The sequence below is a fragment of the Kogia breviceps genome, chromosome 3 (assembly GCF_026419965.1).
Source record: "Kogia breviceps isolate mKogBre1 chromosome 3, mKogBre1 haplotype 1, whole genome shotgun sequence".
Lineage (NCBI taxonomy): Eukaryota > Metazoa > Chordata > Mammalia > Artiodactyla > Physeteridae > Kogia > Kogia breviceps.
Genome location: NC_081312.1, coordinates 124,870,658 through 124,891,733, shown reverse-complemented (window position 1 = coordinate 124,891,733; position 21,076 = coordinate 124,870,658). Strand labels below are relative to the sequence as shown.

Below are 21,076 nucleotides of genomic sequence, written 5' to 3'. Positions count from 1 at the left end.
ACAGTGAAGACATGGAAGCAACCAAAATGTCCATCAACATATGAATATAGGAAAAGAATATGTGATACATATATATATAATGGAATATGACTCAGCCGTAAAATAGAATAAAATAATGCCAATTGCAGTAACATGGATGGACCTAGAGATGATTGTACAAAGTGAAGTAAGTAAGACAGAGTAAGACAAATATTGTATGATATCACTTCTAGGTGGAACCTAAAAATTGATACAAATGAACTAACTTACACAGCAGAGGCAGACTCACAGACTTCAAAAACAAACTTATGGTTTCCTAAGGGAGAAAGGTGGGGGGTAGGGATAAATCAGGAACTTGGGGTAAACATACGAATACTACTATATATAACATAGATAAGCAACAAGGACCTACTGTATAGCACAGGGAACCTTACTCAATATTCTGGGAATACCTTTATCAGAAAAGAATCTGAAAAAGAATGAATATATGCATATGTGTAACTGAATCACTTGCTGTGTAGCTGAAACAAAAACAACATTGTAATTCAACTATACTCCAATAAAATTTAAATTAAAAAATAAAGAAAATCACCTATATTTCAAAAGAAAAAAGAATTCCCATATATTTTTATGACTTGATAGCTTACTCTTTTAGTGCTCAATATTATCTCATTCCCAGAATAAATTAATACTATATCATTTCATTCACCTATCGGAGGACACCTTAGTTTCATTCACATTTTGGCAATATTGAATTAGGTGCTATAAATATCCATACGCAGGTTTTCATCTGGACATATGTTTTAAACTACTTTCAGTAAATATCCCTGAGAACTCTTTCTGGATTGTACAGTAAGGGAATGTTCAATATTATAGCAAGTGTCATTCAGACTACCAAAGTAGCTGTATTATTTTTCATTTCCACCAATAACAAATGACATTTCCTATTATTCCACATCCCTTACAGAATTTTTTCTTGTCATTGTTCACAATTTAGCCATTCTAAGTGTTAACATGGTGATATGTAATTGTATTTTTAATTTGCTTTTTCATGGCAGCATGTAACCTGGATTATTCTTCTGTATACTTATATGCATAGTGTCCATTTTCTTTGGTGAGGTGTCCATAAAGTATATTGGTCCACATTTTATTTAGGCTGCTTTCATTTTTTTCTACCCAATCTGTATTTGTTTTATTTATTTTCTTGCCTTATTGCATTAGCAAGGACTTGGAGTAAGATATGGAAAAGGAGTCATGAAAGGGGACATCCTTGCTTTTACCTGAACTTAGTGGAAAAGCTTCATGTTTTTGACCATTAATCATGATGTAAGATAAAAGTTTCCTGTAGATCTTTGTCATCAACTTGAGAAAGCTCCAGTCTATTTCTTTAACTGAGAGTTTTTATGAAGAATGGGTGTTAGATTTTTCAAAGGTCTTCTGAATCTATTCATATGCTAATTATTGTCTTTAGGGTGTTGATATGATGGATATAATTATTTGATTTTACAATATTGAACCAGCCTTGCATACCTAGGATTATTCCCTCTCATTCATGATATAAAATTCTCTCAAAATATTGTTGTATTCGATTTGTTAATATTTTGTTGAGGATTTTTGCATTGATGTTCCTGAGAGATATTAGTCAGTTTTCTTTACTATTCATATGTTCCTCTAAGTTTGGATGCTGTGGATTTAGTATCAAACATTCATTTGGACAGATCCTCAGCCATTAAAAAAAAATATTTTCTGTTCTTTGTTATCTTTATTCTCCTCCTGCTATACCCATTATGTATAGGTCACAGCATTTTCATTGTTCCACAATTATTGATTATTCTGTTCTGTTGATTTCTTTCCTGCCCATTTTCTCTTTTCTTTTGAGATTTAAAGGTTTCTCTTGATATGTCTTCAAGGTCAGAGATATTTCTCCTCAGCCAGCTCTTTGACTGAGAAAAGAAAATATGAGAGACTTGGTATTTTATAAACAACAGAATAATTTTGTTTTCATAATTGCTGAGGCTGAAAAGTTCAAGAACAAGTTACCAGGGGCTTCCTTGGTGGCACAGTTGTTAAGAATCTGCCTACCAAAAAGGGGACACAGGTTCGAGCCCTGGTCTGTGAAGATCCCACATGCCATTGAACAACTAAGCCTGTGCACCACAAATACTGAGCCTGTGTGCTAGAACGCACAGGCCACAACTACTGAGCCCATGTGCCACAACTACTGAAACCTGCACACCTAGAGCCTGTGCTCTGCAACAAAAGAAGCCACACAATGAGAAGCCCGTGCACCGCAACAAAGCCCCAACGCAGCCAAAAAATTAATTAATTAATTAATTAATTTTTAAATAAAAGAACAAGTTGCCAACTGACTTAGTGTCTGGTGAGGGACCAATTTCTGGTTCATAATGTGGGTCTTCTCTCTCGGCAATGAAATCATGTAATGGGCATAAGATCTTCTGTGTACTACATTTATTAGGTCACTAATCCCATGTTTGAGGTCTCTGGCTTCATGACCTAATCACCTCCCTAAAGCCCCACCTCCTAATACCATCTACACGGGAGCTGGGTTTCAAAATTTTTAAATTAGAGATACAAAATGTTTACACCATAAAAGGGACCACAGAGTTAACTGATTTTTCCTTTCGTGTTAAAGGTTTGCACATTTATATTTATTATATAATCCCCAAACCCTTTTTTTAAAGATTCTTTTCCCGTATATGCCAGTACAGACCATTGAGTAGAGTTCCCTGTGCTATAAAGCAGGTCCTTATCAATACTTATCTATTTTATATATAGTAGTGTGTATATGTCAGTCCCAATCTCCCAATTAATCCCTTCCCCACTTATCCCATGATAACCATGTTTGTTTTCTATATCTATGACTCTATTTCTGTTGTGTAAATAAGTTCATTTATACCTTTTTTCCCTTTAGACTCCTCATATAAGCTATATCATATGATATCTGTCTTTCTGTGTCTGACTTGCTTCACTCAGTATAACAATCTCTAGGTCCATCCATGTTACCCCAAAACCCTTAATTGTTAAGGATAACTCTCAGTTCTTTCCAGTATCATCAGCAATTCCTTCTGGCAGACATGTGATAACACTTTTTCAACAGGGATATTGAGACCAAGGCTTCTGACCTGCAAACAAACAAAAACATCATTCATATAGTGAAAACTTTGCACATCAAAGGATGAAAGCACCTGGTCCAAATCCCTTAGCACCCACTGCTGACAGAGGGCAGAGGAGTTTGACTCACTAATCTTCCTTACGTGCACTTCTTCCTAATGGGGTATTCCATCTGAAACTTATAAGAAGTGGGAATGCATCATGGAACACACCAATCTCTACCACAGATTCTCAAGTGGCAAAAACAAAACAAAAACATGATGAATCCATCCAAAGGGTTCTGTCCACATTGTTACAGTAGTTTCCCTTGCACTGTGAACCCTTTTCAAACCCTATCACTTGAACCTACTTTTATTTTTTTCAACAAAAATAATGTTAACCTGCAGTCACATGCTCCAGTAATATTACACTATCCCTTGTGCAAGTATGTAGGGATTTGAGGAGCTATGGGAGGCTATCATGAGAGGTTGCCTAGAGTAATTAGGACATTTCATTTAATGGTGGCTCTTCTCCCTAAGATGTCTGCTGCCCTCTTCTTTTTGTAGCTACTAGCATTGAGAAAGTGACCAAGATAAGGCCCTTCTCTTTTACTGCCCATGAATGCAGCTCTGATTAAGCCCACAGACCTTGGTGCTTCCAGAATCCCCTGAACCTACTGACCCTCCATGCATGGCATCACATAGATAAGGATGGTGACATGTATAGTTGTATAGAGCATGTTATAAAAATTTCAACTCTTCCCTTCCTCATAATTCCAAAGAATAGATTTCTTTGGATTTCTGCTTAATGCTGCTGGAGTTGGTACATAAGTTGAGGGAGGTATCAGGGCACACCAAAAGAGAGGGTAACTGCACAGAAAATACAAGCAAGCAGGTACATTTCTGTGTAGTTTCAAGCAGCTTATTTGCTATATCAGCCATGGTGACATGTTGACCCTTCCTCTTTCTACTAGTAGTACAGCAAACATAAAGGATATTTAGGCTACATTTTATCCCCACCTCTCACAATTGATCTGCATTCACATATAGGACAATGAAGGGCACTTTCTACCATCTTAGTCTATACTTGAGAACTAGAAAATGTCCAGATTTTTCCGGGGATTATTTGCATATTCCCCTATCAGGCCTATGAAGGAATCTTACCTATTGTGTTTAATGAAGTCATATCTCTGATGGCATCCCATTATCACCAAAACTGGAAAGAAATTTGAAGGGTATTAGACTTTACCATATTTGAAATTCCAATATTTTAGCCTGACACGTTTTTGGATTTTAGAAAAAAATATTTTAAATGAGATAAAAAATCATATTTATGACACAAAAAGACAGAAATACTTTTATATTTTTATCTGTTCCACTTGCATACAAAAGTCTCATGGGGTTATGTAAAGCTGTCCTGTTGTGTGCTGTGCATGGTGCAAGTATGGATTAAAGCTTAGGAATCTTAAGCTTCAGTCACCTGAACTTTTAAATTAGGATGCAAGCAATCCTGTCCAACATTTCAACAGAGCAAGACTCTGTCTTTATTTTATTTGTCAGGTAGTTAATCTGTCTTTTGCCCTAAGGAGAGAAACAACTGGCATCTTCCATCAATGTGTTGTACAAAAATCTTTGAACACAGAGTACAAGAAGAGGCTGATACAAGATATGAAAAAAAATGAGAGACCCTTGTGGCATTTTCTCCTAACTTATTGCAATCTCCCATTTAAAATGTGGGAATAATCAATCTTCTGAGGAAAAAAGCCCAAGGAAGGTTTTTGCTTCTGTGGAATAATGGGATTGCTAAACATTTCAGGAGGCAAGAAGAATTAGTGAGAATGACCATGAGAAATCAGAGAAAAGTCAGATCCATGGATGAAGGGATGTTTACGTCTGTGAATCGATGAGAAGTAGGAGCAAATGAAAAGAAAGCTGAATACAACATTTTCTGAATAAATGTGACCTTTCAGCTGTCATAGAAAAATTAATACTCACTATGATACAACATATTTAGTTTAGAAAGTTAACTTAAATTTAAAGCTTAATAAATAGATTTATTGAAGAAACGAAAACATATTTGTGGTTTAGAATACATAATGTGTTCTGCTACAGATAAAAAGACTACATAAATAAATACAAATAAAACTAAATAAAGAGGAAAATAACAAATTCGATGTTATTAACATTAAAAACTGACCTTCTTGGGGCTTCCCTGGTGGCGCAGTGGTTGGGAGTCCGCCTGCCGATGCGGGGGACGCGGGTTCGTGCCCCGGTCCGGGAGGATCCCACGTGCCGTGGAGCGGCTGGGCCCGTGAGCCATGGCCGCTGAGCCTGTGCGTCCGGAGCCTGTGCTCCTCAACGGGAGAGGCCACAACAGTGAGAGGCCCGCGTAAAAAAATAGAAAACTCAGGGAGGCCCCCAAGAAAAAAAAAAAAAAAAACTGACCTTCTTTTAAAGAAAGAGGAGAGACAGAGAAAGAGAACGCATAGCAAGCATATATTAAAATCTCCTAAATAAGAAGTCTTCAGATGTTATAAAAAGTTTTCAATAAGAAGATAATATAATAGCAAAAATAGGAAAAATATATCAAAGATATTTTGAAAAAGAAAGTACAGAATGTTAAGTAAACATATCAAAAGATGCTTGGCTTCTTAGTAGTTAATTAAATGCATAAAAGTGATACCTGGAATTATCATTCACCAACCAAAAAGTTCAAATGAAAATGACAGGTATTATCAAGTTTGACAAGAATGTGTATAATTCTTGAATCTCATTCATTGGTGCTGAGGATGAAAAATCATACAAATGTTTTGAAAATATTTAGAAATATCTAAAAAGATAAACACATGAAAGCTATGACTCAAACATTTTACTACTACATGTATACTGAACAATAATTTATACATACCACCAAAGCTCAAGTTCTAGAATTTATATACCAGTGCTATTCTCAATACACACAAACTGAAAATCAATCATATTATAATACACATTGGAATAAATTAATTAATAGTTAAATATTTATGATATGGAATCCTATGCAACAGTGGCAATGCATGATCACAACAACAGGCAACCATATAGGCATATTCACAAATAACATAAAATTAAAAAGCCCAATCCAAAAGTGATTTTACTATGCCATAAGATTTATATAAAATATAAAATACAGGTAACGTGATCTTTTTGTTAGATACAAGAACAATATTAAACCTTAAGGGAGTCACTAGAATGGGACAAGGGGGACTCTGATTATCTGGCAATTTTCTGTGTCTTTATGTAGAAGCTATGTATAGAGTATTCAGATTCTGAATTTTCTGAAATTTGTCATTTCCTTACATACCATGCATGTTTTTAGTTGTTTTTTAAACATAACCAAAAGTAAAAACGATAGACTAGGGAAGATAATTATATTAGCACTTTAATATCCATGCTTTTCAAGGTGGAAGTGAAAGGTATTAAATACTTGACATTGTGATTACTTCTTTAATGTGAAAATTTGAGATTAATAAATAAGACATACTTCTTCATATAAAATCCTTAAAGAGGAGGGGTAGAAAGGAGTATTATTTTTTTTTAATTTAATACAGAATCTTTAAGATAGAAAATAATGAAAACAGATTAGGTTTAAAAAACAGCACACTGGACTTCCCTCATGGCACGCTGGGTAAGAATTTGCCTGCCAATGCAGGGGACAGGGGTTCAATCCCTGGCCTGGGAAGATCCCACATGCCACAGAGCAACTAAGACAGTGTACCACAACTACTGACCCTTCACTCTAGAGCCTGCAAGCAACAAATATTGAGACTGCATAACACAACTACTGAAGCCCATGCACCTAGAGCCCATACTCCACAACAAGAGAAACAACTGCAATGAGAAACCCGTGCACCACAATGATGAGTAGCCCCTGCATGACACAACTAAAGAAACCCTGTGCAGCAACAAAGACCCAACTCAACCAAAAATAAATAAAATTAAATATTTTGACTTCTGAGATGACTCACTCACATGGCTGTAGGTAAGAGGCCTCAGTTCCTTGCCACATGGATCTCTCCTTAGGGCTGCTTGAGTGTCCTCATGACATGGCAGCTGGCTTACCCCAGGATGAGTCATCTAGCAGAAACCAAAGCAGAAGGTGCTATGTCTTTTATACCTTTGGAAGCTGCACTTTGTCATTTTTGCAGTTTCTTATGAGTTAAACAGTCAGCTCTTTTCAAGTGCGAGGAGCCACACAGGTGCATGAGGACTGGGAGATAATTAGGGCCATCTTGGAGGCTGGCTACCAAAGTGGCTGTCTCGCCAAAGACTGAAATTTGTTTTCTTCACTTATAGAGAGAAAATGGTCAGTGAATCCCATTGGTGGTCTTTGAGATGTACAAAAGATACCTCTTGCTCTCACCCCCAGCTGTGTGGCTGACAGGGTCTTGGTGCTACGGGATGGTGTCAAGCCTGTACCTCTGAGGTGGGAGAGCCGAGTTCAGGACACTGGTCAACCAGACACCTCTGGCATCTTGTAATATCAAACAGCAAAAGCTCTCCCAGAGATATCTGTCTCAATGTTAAGGCCAAGCTCCACTCAAAGACCAGCAAGATCCAGTGCTGGACACCCCATGCCAAACAACTAGCAACACAGGAATGCAGGCCCATGCATTAGCAGAGAGGCTGTCTAAAATCATAATAAGGTCACAGACACCCCAAAACACACCACCAGATGCGGACCTGCCCACCAGAAAGACAAGATGCAGACACACCCACCAGAACACAGGCACCAGTCCCCTCCACCAGAAAGCCTACACAATCCACTGAACCAACCTTAGCTACTGGGGGCAGACACCAAAAACAACGGAAACTATGAATCTGCAGCCTGCGAAAAGGAGAGACTCCAAACACAGTCCCCAAAGCCAAATGAGAAGACAGAGAAACACACAACAGATGAAGGAGCAAGGTAAAAACCCACCAGACCAAACAAATGAAGAGGAAATACACAATCTACCTGAAAAAGAATTCAGAGTAATGATAGTAAAGATGATCCCAAATCTTGGAACTGGAATGGAGAATATACAAGAAACGTTTAACAAGGACCTACAAGAACTAAAGAGCAAACAAACAATGATCAACAACACATTAAATGTAATTAAAAATTCTCTAGAAGGAAACAATAGCAGAATAACTGAGGCAGAAGAATGCATAAATGACCTGGAAGATAAAATAGTAGAAATAACTACCACAGAGCAGAATAAAGAAAAAAAGAATGAAAAGAATTGAGGACAATCTGAGACACCTCTGGGACAACACTAAATGCACCAACATTCTAATATAGAGGTCCAAGAAGTAGGAGAGAAAAAGAAAGAGACTGAGAAAATATTTGAAGAGATTATAGTTGAAAACTTCCCTAAATTGGGAAAGGAAACCATCAATCAAGTCCAGGAAGTGCAGAGAGTCCCATACAAGATAAACCCAAGGAGAAACATGCCAAAACATATAGTAATCAAATTACCAAAAATTAAATACAAAGAAAAAATATTAAAAGCAGCAAGGGAAAAACAACAAATAACATACAATGGAATCCCCATAAGGGCAACAGCTGATCTTTCAGCAGAAACTGCAAGGCAGAAGGGACTGGCAGGACATATTTAAAGTGATGAAAGGGAAAAAGCTACAACCAAGATTACTCGACCCAGCAAGGATCTCATTCAGATTCAACAGAGCAATTAAAAGCTTTACACACAAGCAAAAGATAAGAGAATTCAGCACCACCAAACCAACTTTACAGCAAATGCTAAAGGAACTTCTCTAGGCAGGAAACAGAAGCAAAGGAAAAGACCTACAATAACAAACCCAAAACAATTAAGAAAATGGTAATAAGAACATACATATCAGGGCTTCCCTGGTGGCGCAGTGGTTGAGTCTGCCTGCTGATGCAGGAGACACAGGTTCATGCCCCGGTCCAGGAAGATCTCACATGCTGCGGAGCAGCTAGGCCCGTGAGCCATGGCTGCTGAGCCTGCGCATCCAGAGCCTGTGCTGTGCAACGGGAGAGGCCACAACAGTGAGAGGCCCACGTATCGCAAAAAGGAAAATAAAAAGAACATACATATCAATAATTACCCTAAATGTAAATGGATTAAATGCTCCAACCAAAAGACATAGACTGGCTGAATGGATCTGAAAATATGACCAGTATATATGTGGCCTATAAGAGATGCACTTAAGACCTAGGGAGACATACAGACTGAAAGTGAGGGAATGGAATAAGATATTCCATGCAAATGGAAATCAAAAGGAAGCTAGAGTAGCAATTCTCATATCAGACAAGAAAGACTTTAAAATAAAGACTATTACAGGAGACAAAGGACACTACATAATGATCAAGGGATCAATCCAAGAAGAATATATAACAATTGTACATATTTATGCACCCAACATAGGAGCACCTCAATACATAAGGCAAATGCTAACAGCTATAAAAGGGGAAATCGACAGTAACACAATCATAGTAGGGGACTTTAGCACCCCTTTTTCACCAATGAACAGATCATCCAAAATGAAAACAAATAAGGAAACACAAGCTTTAAATGATATATTAAACAAGGTGGAATTAACTGATATTTATAGGACATTCCATCCAAAAACAACAGAATACACTTTTTCTCAAGTACTTGGGGAACATTCTCCAGGATAGATCATATCTTGGGTCACAAATCAAGCCTTGGTAAATTTAAGAAAATTGAAATCATATCAAGTATCTTTTCTGACCACAATGCTATCAGACTAGATATAAATTACAGGAAATAATCTGTAAAAAAATACAAACACATGGACGCTAAACAATACACTATTTAATAACCAAGACATCACTGAAGAAATCAAAGAGGAAATAAAAAAATACCTAGAAACAAATGACGATGAAAACATGAAGACCCAAAACCTATGGGATGCAGCAAAAGCAGTTCTAAGAGGGAAGTTTATAGCAATACAATCCTACCTCAAGAAACAAGAAACATCTCTAATAAACAAGCTAAACTTACACCTAAAGAAATTAGAGAAAGAAAGGGAAAAAAAAACCAAAGTCAGCAGAGGAAAGAAATCAGAAAGATCAGATCAGAAATAAATGAAAAAGAAATGAAGGAAACTACAGCAAAGATCAAAGAAACTAAAAGCTGATTCTCTGAGAAGATAAACAATATTGATAAACCATTAGCCAGACTCATAAAGAAAAAAAGGGAGAAGACTCAAATCAATAGAATTACAAATGATAAAGGAGAAGTAACAACTGACACTGCAGAAATACAAAGGATCATGAGAGATTACTGCAAGCAACTATATGCCAATAAAATGGACAACCTGGAAGAAATGGACAAATCCTTAGGAAAGCACAACCTTCCAAGACTGAACCAGGAAGAAATAGAAACTATAAACAAACCACTCCCAAGCACTGAAATTGAGACTGTGATTAAAAATATCCCAACAAACAAAAGCCCAGGACCAGATGGCTTCACAGGCGAATTCTATCAAACATTTAGAGAAGAGTTAACACGTATCCTTCTAAAACTCTTCCAAAATACAGCAGAGGGAGGAACTCTCCCAAACTTATTCTATGAGACCACCATCTCCATGATACCAAAACCAGACAAAGATGTCACAAAGAAAGAAAACTACAGGCCAATATCACTGATGAACATAGATGTAAAAATCCACAGCAAAATACTAGCAAACAGAATCCAACAGCACATTAAAAGGATCATACACCAAGATCAAGTGGGGTTTATCCCAGGGATGCAAGGATTCTTCAATACATGCAAATCAATGTGATACACCATATTAAAAAACTGAAGGATAAAAATCATATGGTCATTTCAGTAGATGCAGAAAAAGCTTTCAACAATATTAAACACCCATTTACGATAAAAACCCTCCAGCAAGTAGGCATAGAGGGAACTTTCCTCAACATAATAAAGGCCATATATGACAAACCCACAGCCAACATCATTCTCAATGGTGAAAAAGTGAAACCATTTCCACCAAGATCAGGAACACAACAAGGTTGCTCATTTTCACCACTGTTATTCAACACACTTTTGGAATTTTTAGCCACAGCAACCACAGAAGAAAAAGAAATAAAAGGAATCCAAATTGGAAAATAAGAAGTTAAGCTGTCACTGTTTGCAGATGACATGATACTATACTTAGAGAATCCTAAAGATGCTACCAGGAACCTACTAGAGTTAATCAATGAATTTGGTAAGGTTGCAGGATACAAAATTAATGTACAGATATCTCTTTCATTCCTATACACTAAAGATGAAAAATCTGAAAAAGAAATTAAGGAAACACTCCCATTTACCATTGTAACAAAAAGAATAAAATACCTAGGAATAAACCTACCTAAGGAGACAAAAGACGTTTACTCAGAAAACTATAAGACACTGATGAAAGAAATCAAAGATGACACAAACAGATAGATATATCATGTACTTGGATTGCAAGAATCAACATTGTGAAAATGACTATACTACCCAAAGCAATCTATTGATTCAATGCAATCCCTATCAAGCTACCAATGGCATTTTTCAGAAAACTGCAACAGAAGATTTCACAATTTGTATGGAAACATAAAAGACCCTGAACAGCCAAAGCAATCTTGAGAAGAAAAACAGAGGTGGAGTAATCAGGCTCCCTGACTTCAGACTATACTACATAGCTACAGTAATCAAGACAGTATGATGTTGGCACAAAAACAGAAATATAGATCAATGGAACAGGAGAGAAAGCCCAGAGATAAACCCACACACATATGGTCACCTTATTTTTGTTAAAGGAGGCAAGAATATACAATGGAAAAATCACAGCCTCTTCAATAAGTGGTGCTGGGAAAACTGGACAGCTACAGGTAAAAGAATGAAATTAGAAGACTCCCTAACACCATACACAAAAATAAACTCAAAATGGATTAAAGACCTGAATGTAAGGCCAGACACTGTAAAACTCTTAGAGAAAACATAGGCAGAACACTCTATGGCATCAATCACAGCAACATCCTTTTTGACCCACCTCCTAGAGAAATGGACATAAAAACAAAAATAAACAAATGGGAGCTAATGAGACTTAAAAGCTTTTGCACAGCAAAGGAAAATGTAAACAAGATGAAAAGACAACCCTCAGAATGGGAGAAAATATTTGCCAATGAAGCAACTGACAAAGGATTAATCTCCAAACTTTACAAGCAGCCCATGCAGATCAATATCAAAAAAACAAACAACCCAATCCATAAATGGGCAGAAGACCTAAATAGACTTTTCTCCAAAGAAGATATACAGATTGCCAACAAACACATGAAAGAATGCTCAACATCACTGATCATTAGAGAAATGCAAATCAAAATTACAATGAGGTATCACCACACACAGGTAAGAATGGCCATATCAAAAAAATCTACAAACAATAAATGCCGCAGAGGTGTGGAGAAAAGGGAACCCTCTTGCACCATTGGTGGGAGTGTAAATTGATACAGCCACTATCGAGAACAGTATGGAGGTTCCTTAAAAAACTAAAAATAGAACTACCATATGACACAGCAATCCCACTACTGGGCACATACATGGAGGAAACCATAATTCAAAAAGAGTCATGTTCCACAATGGTCATTGCAGCTCTATTTGCAATAGCCAGGACATGGAAGCAACCTAAGTGTCCATCAACTGATGAATGGATAAAGAAGATGTTGCACATCTTCAGTATAAAATGGAATATTACTCAGCCATAAAAAGAAATGAAATCGAGTTATTTGTAGTGAGGTGGATGGACCTAGAGTCTACCATACAGAGTGAAGTAAGTCAGAAAGAGAAAAACATATACTGTATGCTAACACATATATGGAATCTAAAAAAAAGGAAAAAAATGTTTGGGAAGTACCTAGGGGCCGGACAGGAATAAAGACGCAGACATAGAGAATGGACTTGAGGACATGAGGAGGGGGAAGGGTAAGCTGGGACAAAGTGAGAGAGTGGCATGGACTTATATATACTACCAAATGTAAAATAGATAGCTAGTAGGAAACAGCTGCATAGCACAGGGAGATCACCTCAGTGTTTTGTGACCACTTAGAGGGGTGGGATAGGAAGGGTGGGAGGGAAACGCAAGAGGGAGGAGATATGGGGATATATGTATATGTATAGCTTGTTCACTTTGTTATAAAGCAGAAACTAACACACCATTGTAAAGCAATTATAGCCCAATAAGAAGATTTAAATAAATAAATAAATAATTTATGCCCCCCCCAAATTAAATCTCTTTTAAAAGTAAATAAATAAAAAAGAGCACTCAATAACATGGTAACTCTAAACCTAAATATTTTCAGTACTATAGTAAATGTAAATGGATTAATATCTCCTATTAAAGTATAATTTTTTATATTATGTGCAACTAAATTTTCTTCACAATATACAGGTAAAATAAAAGAATTACATTAGAAAGGCAAAAACATTCCATGTATTTAAAAACAATAAGCATATAATATCATGCTTACAATAAGCATGTAAGCATATATAATATCATATAATATATAAGCATATAATATCATGCTTATAATAAGCATATAATAAGCATCTTACATAAAGTAGTCTAAGTTCAGAACAATTTGTCATTATTGTAATTAGTATTATCCCAATTTCTTAAAAATATTTCAATACTTTTTCTAGTTGAAAAAATATTTTAATATTTTTTTCTTCACTCTTTTGTGGTCTAATACATGGTAAGTATTTAGGTGCTAACATGACCTAAAAATATATGGTTTTTTTTACAGCCGAACAAAACTGAATCAAGAAGAAATAGATAACTTGAACATACTGATCATTAAAAGCAAAATAGAATCTGTAATTTTTAAAAAGTCCCTACCAACAAAAGTCCAGGATCATATGGTTTCACAGGCAAATTCTACCAAATATACAAAGCAGAACTTACACTGATTCTTCTCAAACTCTTCAAAAAGATTGAAGAGTAAGGAATACTTCCAAAGACATTCTATGAAGCCACCATCACCCTGATATCAAAAACAGATGGGGGGGGACTTCCCTGGTGGCACAGTGGTTAAGAATACGTCTGGCAATGCAGGGGACATAGGTTCGAGCCCTGGTCTGGGAAGATCCTACACACCGTGGAGCAACTAAGCCTGCATACCACAACAACTGAGCCTGCACTCTACCGCCCATGAGCCACAACTACTGAGCCTGATAGCCACAACTGCTGAAGCCCATGCACCTAGAGCCCATGCTCTGCAACAAAAGAAGCCACCGCAATGAATAGCCTACACACCACAATGAAGAGTAACCCTCGCTTGCCGCAACTAGAGAGAGCCCATGCACAGCAACGAACACTCAATGCATCCAAAAATAAAGAAAGAAAGAAATTTACTAAAACAAACAAACAAAACAGATAGGGACTTTTCTGGTGGTCCAGCAGTTAAGATTTCACCTTCCAGTGCAGGGGGTGTGGGTTCAATCCCTGGTGGTGGAGTTAAGATCCCACATGCCTCACAAACAAGAAACCAAAACATAAAACAGAAGCAATATTGGAAGAAATTCAATAAAGACTTAAAAAGAAAAACACAGAGAAAGACACTACCAAAAAAGAAAATTGCAGGCCAGTATCTCTGATAAATATAGATGCAAAAATTCTCAACTGAATATTAGAAAACTGAATCCAACAACACATAACAGGATCATACACCATGACCAAATTTGACTCACCCCAGTGTCACAAAGTTGTTTCAACATATGCAAATCAATCAACATGATGCACCCCATCAACAAAGGAAAAACACAAAACAAATGATCATCTCAATAGATGCCGAAAAAGCATTTGAAAAACTTCAACATCCATTCATGATAAAAACACTTACCAGAGTTTGTCCCTGCGGCCGACTCGTAGGCTGCGGGGCGTTCCGAGTGCCCCGCGCCGCATAGCCATGGCTGCCCGTGGCGGCGTAGCCACCGCCGGCGAGGGCCTGCGCTACGCTGAGGACTCGCCGCCCCCGACCAAGCGGTCGGACGCCGACATTGACCGGAGACTGGCAAGAAGTTTGATAGCTGTGGGACTGGGTATTGCAGCTCTTGGATTTGCAGGTCGCTACACATTTCAAATCTGGAAACCTCTAGGACAAGTAATCACAGAAACTGCAAAGAAGATTTCAACTCCTAGCTTTTCATCCTACTATAAAGGAGGATTTGAACAAAAAATGAGTAGGCGAGAAGCGAGTCTTATTTTAGGTGTAAGCCCATCCGCCGGCAAGGCCAAGATTAGAGCAGCTCACAGGAGAATCATGATTTTGAATCACCCAGATAAAGGTGGATCTCCTTACTTAGCAAGCAAAATTAATGAAGCAAAAGACTTGCTAGAAGCAGCCACCAAACATTGATTGATGCTCAAGGACCACTCTGAAGGAGAAAAAGGGGGACCTTATAAAAAATGTCCTGCAAGTTAATCTAAATCATGACCTTCATAATTTTCATACATGCAGTGACCACAATCATTTCTTCCACTACTAAGCTATATAATAATAAAAGATGAACAATCAAAAAAAAAAAAAAAAAAAACACACTTACCAAAGTGGGTATACATGAAACATCTCAACATAATAAAAGCTATTTATGACAAACCCACAGCCAATACTCAATGTTCATAAGCTGAAAGCCTTCCCACTAAAATCTGGAACAAGACAAGGATGCCCACTCTCACCTCTTCTCTTCAACATAGTATTTGAAGTCCTAGCCACAACAATCAGACATGAAAAAGAAATAAAATCTAAATAATTTGGAAGGGAAGAGGTAAAGTTGTCATTATATGCAGATGACATGATAATATATATAAAGGAAACCCTAAAAATTCCACACAAAAACTACTAGAACTGATAAACAAATTCAGCAAAGTAGCAGGATACAAGATTAACATACATATATTGGTTGCATTTCTTGGTTTTTCTTTTTTTTTAATTTATTTTGGCTGCATTGGGTCTTCATTGTGTGCACAGGCTTTCTCTAGTTGTGGCCAGTGGGGGCTATTCTTCATTGTGGTGCACAGGCTTCTCATTGCAGTGGCTTCTCTTGTTGCAGAGCATGGGCTCTAGGCACGTGGGTTTAAGTAGTTGTGGCACACGGGCTCAGTAGTTGTGGCTCACGGGCTCTAGTGGGCAGGCTAAGTACTTGTGGCACACAGATCTAGTTGCTCCACAGCATGTGAAATCTTCCTGCACCAGGGCTCAAACCTGTGTCCCCTGTATTGGAAGGCAGATTCTCAACCACAGAGCCACCAGGGAAGTCTCTGGTTGCATTTCTTTACACTAACAATGAAATATAAGAAAGGAAATGTAAACAAGCAATACTTTTTAAAATGGCATCAAGAAAATAAAATACTTAGGAATAAACCTCACCAAGGAGGTGAAAGACTTATATGCTGAGAACTACAAAACATTAATAAAGGAAACTGAAGATGATTCAAAGAAATGGAAAGATATCCCATGCTCTTGGATGGGAAGAATTAATACTGTTAAAATGGCTATACTACCCAAAGCAATCTACAGATTTAATGTGATCCCTATCAAATTACCCATGACATTTTCCCCAGAAATAGAACAAATAATCCTAAAATGTATCTGAAACCATAAAAAATCAGAACTGTCAACACAATCCTGAGGAAAAAGAACAAAGCAGGAGGCATAACCCTCCTAAACTTCAGACAATACTACAAAGTTACAGTAATCAAAACTGCATGATATTGGCACAGAAAGAGATACATGGATCAATGGAATGGAATAGAGAGCCCAGAAATAAACTCACACACCTATGGTCAATTAACCTTCAACAAAGGAGGCAAGAATATACAATGGGGAAAAGATAGTCTCTTCAGCAAGTGGTGTTTTGAAAGTTGGACAGCCATATTCAAATCAGTGAAGTCAGAACTTACACTCACACCATACACAAAAATAAACTCAAAACGGCTTATATGACTAAATATAAGATAGGACACCTTAAAACTCCTAGAATAGAACATAAGCAAAACATTCTCTGACATAAATCATACCACACTTTTCCTAGATAGTTCTCCCTAGGCAGTACAAATACAGTAAGTCACCTACATACGAACCTTCAAGTTGCAAACTTTCAAATATGCAAACGTCCAGTCGCATGTCCAATCATGTAAGTTAGTTCACGTGTCTGGCATACATTGTCATGTACATGCATCCTCTGTAAGTGGCTGTGCTTTTGTGTACTTTACAGTACTGTAAAGAGTACAGTAGTACAGTAACTTTATTTCAAGCCCAAGATGTCTGTCTGGAAGCAAGAGTAAAAGCAGCAGTGATGTAGCTGGTACTGTTAAGAAGCGCCAAGCGATAATGATGGAAACAGAAGTGAAAGTAATTGAGAGGGTGGAGCGAGGTAAAAAGATGTTAGACATCGCTCATTCTTATAACGTGAATGATTCAATCATTGGCACAAATCTAAAGAACAAGGATAAGATCAGGGAACATGTGAAGTCTGCTGCGCCGATGATGTTGACAAAATATCGAGGAAGCATGGAAAAGTGATGGAGGAGATGGAGCAACTGCTCAGTGTGCAGATGCAGGATCAAGATCAGCGCTGAGTCCTGCTCAGTTTAATCCTGATTCAAGAGAAAGCTAAAAGCCTTTATGAAGACTTGAAGAAGAAACACGGCGAAGAATCAGAGGGCATATCTTTTAATGACAGCCATGGCTGGTTTCATCGGTTCAAGGCTAGAGCCAACCTTCACAATATAAAAGTTAGTGGAGAGGCAGCAAGTGCAGATAGGGTAGCTGTCCAGGAACTTCCTGAAACACTTTGAGAAATTATTGATGATGGTGTGTATTTACCCAACCAGGATTTTAATGTGGATGAGACACAACTGTACTGGAAGATGCCAGACCAAAATTACATCAGTAAGGAGGAAAAGTTGACGCCGGGATGTAAAACAGCAAAGGATAGGCTAACTGTTGTTTCGTGGCAATGCTTCCAGTGAATTGCAGCTGAAGCCTCTCTTAGTTTATCATTCAGAGACCCCAAGAACCCTTAAAAACATAGCCAAGGGCTCTCTTCCTGTTGTGTGGAAGCGTAACCCCAAATCCTGTATTACACAGGCCACGTTCCAGGACTGGTTTTGCCACCACTTTATCCCAGATGTACAGAAATATTGCTTGGAGAAGGACATTCCAGCAAAACATTATTTTGCTGCTCGACAATGCTCTGGGGCATCCCCCATCCATGGATGACTTTCATCCCAACGTCAAAGTAGTGCATCTGTCACCGAATACTACATAGCTCATCCAACCTATGGAGCAGGGAGTTAGAGTGACTTTCAAGAAATATTATTTATGTCACACTTTTTGTCAGGCAGTAAAGGTAAGTGACAAATCAGGAACAACCTAGGGACAACATTGGAAGGACTATAACATCTACAAGACCATAAAAAACATTGACTTTGCAGGTGTGAGGGTATGGTGGTCACCATGAATGGGGTTTGGAAGAACTTTGCCCACAGTTTGTTCATGATTTTTGTGGATTTGAGAAGGTAGATCAGAAGTCCGAAGAGGTCTTCTGCAACGTAGTGACCCTCAGCGAGGAAGCTGCAGCTAGATCTGCAAGAGGATGATTTCATTGAACTTCTTGCTGTGCAACATGAGGAGCTTACTGATGGAATTGGAGGCCCAGAGAAAGGATGAAGAGGGACAGGAGGAAGAAGAAACTGAAGAACTGAAGAGATTCACGACACAGAAAATGGCAAGAGAATCTTCTTTATGTGAGGAAGCACTGTTAGTTTTTGAGGCACAGGACCCGAAGCAAGAATGGGACCCAAAGGTGGCAGCAGTCATTCAGAATGCAATCCAGTGCTACCTTGTCATCTATGATGAGAAGAAAAGAGCTACTACCCAGACATCACTGGATCATTTTTTCAAGAGGGTAGATAGAGTTAAATCCAGCAAGGAAGCAGAACCTGTGCCATCAACGTCAGGCATGAGTGAAATGGCAGCTTGCCCTCCGTCTCCTACTGCTGACAATCCTTCACCTCTACCTCCTCCCACCTCCTCTCCCTCCTCCAACCAGTAACTCTCCTCGCCTGGTCCCTCGAGTCCAGCCCGAGTACCCCAGCTGTTGTCCTGTGTTACTGTACTTTTCAAGTTACTGTACTGTCAGAATAAACATGTTTTCTTTGTTTTTGTGTTTGTTTTTTGTGTACTGTTTGTGTGAAAAGTATTATAAACCTATTACAGTACAATATCATATACCCGACTGTGTAAGTTGGGTACCTAGGCTAACTTTGTTGGACTTACAAACAAACTGGACTTACAAACGCACTCTTGGAACAGAACTTGTTCATATGTAGGGGACTCACTGTAAAAGCAAAAAAGAAACTGGAACTCATCAAACTTATAAGCTGTTGCACAGCAAAGGAAACCATAATCAAAATGAAAATACAACCTATGGACTGGGGGAAAATATTAGCAAATGATGAGATTGACAAGGGCCTAATTTCCAAACTATACAAACAGCTCATACAACTCAATAACAAAATAACATATAACTCAATGGAAAAATGGGTAGAAGACCCAAATAAACATTTCTCCAAAGAAGACATACAGATAGCCAATAGGCACATGAAAAGATGCTCATCATCACTAATTATTAGAAAAATGCAAATCCAAATTACAATGAGGTATCACTTCACACTGATCAGAATGGCCATCCTTAAAAAAATCTACAATTAACAAATGCTGGAGGGGGTATGGATAAAAGGGAACCCTTCTACACTGTCGGTGGCCATGTAAGTTGGTGCAGCCACTATGGAAAACACTATGGAGGTTCCTCAAAAAAACTATAAAGAGAGTTGCCATATGATCTAGCAATCCCACTTGTGGACATATATCTAGACAAAACTATAATTCAAAAAGATACATGAAACCCTATGTTCATAGCAGCACTATTTATAATAGCCAAGACATGGAAACAACCTCAATGTTCACTGAAAAATGAATGTATAAAGAAGGTGTGGTATACATATACAATAGATATTACTCAGACATAAAAAAGAATGAAATAATGCCATTTGCAGCAACATGGTTGGACCTAGAGATAATGATACTAAGTGAAGTAAGTCAGAAAGAGACAGATACCATATAATATCACTTATATGTGGAATTGAAAACAGGACACAAATGAACATGTCAGCGAAACAGAAATAAACACACAGATATAGAAAACAGAGGTGTGGTTGCCAATTGGGAGTTTTGGAATAGCAGAAGCAAACTATTCTACATAGGATGGACAAACCACAAAGACCTACTGTATAGCAGAGGAAACTATATTCAACATCCTGTGATAAACCATAATGGGAAAGAATATATATATATATATATATATATATATATATATATATAACTGAATCACTTTGCTGCACAGCAGAAATTAATACAACAATGTATAAAGGCTGCAGAGGGTGTGGAGAAAAGGGAACCCTCCTGCACTGTTGGTGGGAATGTAAACTGACACAGCCACTACGGAGAACAGTATGAAGGTTCCTTAAAAGCTAAAAATAGAACTACCATATGACCCAGCAATCCCACTACTGGGTATATACCCAGAGAAAACCATAATTCAAAAAGATACATGTACCACAATATTCACTGTAGCACTATTTACAATAGTCAGGACATAGAAGCAACCTAAATGTCCATCAACAGATGAATATATAAAGACAATGTGACACATATATACAATGGAGTATTACTCAGCCTTAAAAAGGAACAACATTGTGTTTTTTGTAGTGAGGTGGTTGAACCTAGCGTCTGTCATACAGAGTGAAGTAAGTCAGAAAGAGAAAAACAAATACCATATGCTAACACATATATGTGGAATCTAGAAAAATAGTACTGACAAACCTAGTGACAGGGCAGGAATAAAGACACAGATATAGATAACGGA

At 37.7% G+C, this 21,076-nt stretch overlaps 1 long non-coding RNA gene and 1 pseudogene across 1 annotated transcript in view; one reads left to right on the top strand and one right to left on the bottom strand.

Annotated features, from left to right (window-relative positions):
- Nucleotides 1-4,241: 4,241 nt before the first annotated feature.
- LOC136793833 (uncharacterized) overlaps nucleotides 4,242-21,076 on the bottom strand; it is a 35,818-nt gene continuing 18,983 nt past the window's right edge. Inside the window, exon 3 of the long non-coding RNA XR_010839774.1 lies at nucleotides 4,242-4,305. This is a non-coding gene — a long non-coding RNA (uncharacterized lncRNA). The remainder of the gene's footprint in view (nucleotides 4,306-21,076) is intronic.
- LOC131752317 (dnaJ homolog subfamily C member 15 pseudogene) lies at nucleotides 15,011-15,669 on the top strand (annotated as a pseudogene).